The sequence below is a fragment of the Sinocyclocheilus rhinocerous genome, unplaced genomic scaffold (genome assembly GCF_001515625.1).
Source record: "Sinocyclocheilus rhinocerous isolate Xijiao unplaced genomic scaffold, SAMN03320098_v1.1 scaffold481, whole genome shotgun sequence".
NCBI lineage: Eukaryota > Metazoa > Chordata > Actinopteri > Cypriniformes > Cyprinidae > Sinocyclocheilus > Sinocyclocheilus rhinocerous.
In genome coordinates this window covers 137,316-138,965 of record NW_015657695.1, presented here as the reverse complement: position 1 = coordinate 138,965, position 1,650 = coordinate 137,316, and positions in this window count along the sequence as shown.

The window sequence follows — 1,650 nt, the reverse complement described above, 5'->3', positions numbered from 1 at the left end:
TTAGAATACATTGCAATCACTCCAAAATAGATGACAGCAACTTACACACCTGCATTAAGAGCTGTACTTCTTTGCGTGCCTTTTTAGCCGTTTGCATCGCACAGTTCGCAGCACTTGAAGGATGCGTTCGTTAGCAGACATTCATAAAGCGGGACCCGCTTTGAAACTGCAACATTAATTGGTTTAATTACAGATGGGTGACAATTCAACTACATCCAATCAACAATGAGGCTAGTATTTCTGCCCGTCTTGACTGGTGGAATAGCATATATGGGGATGTTACGGTTATGGAGGCCCCTCCTCAAAGCCCAAGGCCTAGGCAATCGCCTGCTGCTCTGCCTATAGCTAGCGCCGGTGTTGTGCCGAATTCTGCACCCCTGCCAGATTATGCACCCCCTGGTTGAAATCGCTACCTGATTGCCTAATCCCTCCCCCACACCTACTCCTAAACCTACCAATACTAGGGGGTGCATAATTTGGCAGGGTGCAAATTTCGGCACTACACCGGCCCTGCATAAATGAATCACTCCTGTACACCAGAATTACAAGCCAAAGTTTTTATTTGCTGATGCATCAAGGAGGATTAAAAAAAAAAGCTAATGTCATTGCTGCCATTTACAGTACAATTCATGTCACCAAAAGTTTTGCCACATTCTGCTGTCCCTCCACTTTCCAAAGACACTCCTGACCTTAGTAGTACCAGCCCTGATCATGTTTACATATGCTTTTCCATCCATTTTTCATTTCATTATTTTATTAGCATTTTTAAACAGGTGTTACACACCTTTATTTTACAGTTTCACTACGTTAACTTTATTTACATTTAACTAATTGTACAGAAAGAAAACATTTTCCAAAAAGAAAAAGAAAAATAATTTAAAACCAAATAGAAAATAAAATTATTGCAGAATACTACAATCATACAGTTGTTACAAGATGCAAAAACAGCATCTCAAAATGTACATTTTTCAGTGCAAGATTTCACAATTTCAATAACAGGGGGTGGGAACCTTCAAATCCCAAAGTGTAACCTGTTATGCAGATTCAACAGCCTGTGACTGTGACATGTATGATGTCTGTTCCATTCACTATTTTTGGAAAATGTATATTGATTTACAACCAACCAGCAAAAATAGCTTAACACAGTTGAATGCTGAGTATGGCTTTTATTTGAATCATCTTGTTCATGTTTTGTGACACCCTTTGATCAGAGTATGGTACAACTGTTTCTGATAATTGGTATGAGCTGAAAATGATCAAATATTACAATATTTCAGCAAACCAATCATCATTTATCACACCCTGCTTTTGTATAGCAGGCTGAAGTGTATCTTTGCATATTCATACAACTAGTTAATAAATTCTGCAACTTTCATGAATGCTTAGTACACAGAAAAACAAGTCTCAAAAATGACCCTCAAGACCACCCATTTCAACTGTAACAAACCACGCTAAAAGCCTACAACAAAGATCTTGATTATGGCTTCAGCCAGTGAGCTTCTGGATATATATGTATATATAAACACATTAGACAAAAGAACAAAAATTGATGACATACCATAGAAAACAAAATGCCAGTGGTTTCCTAGTTGTAAGATCCACATCTTGAACTATAAACCAACTTTTGCAACTCGTACTCCTTGTGTGAAT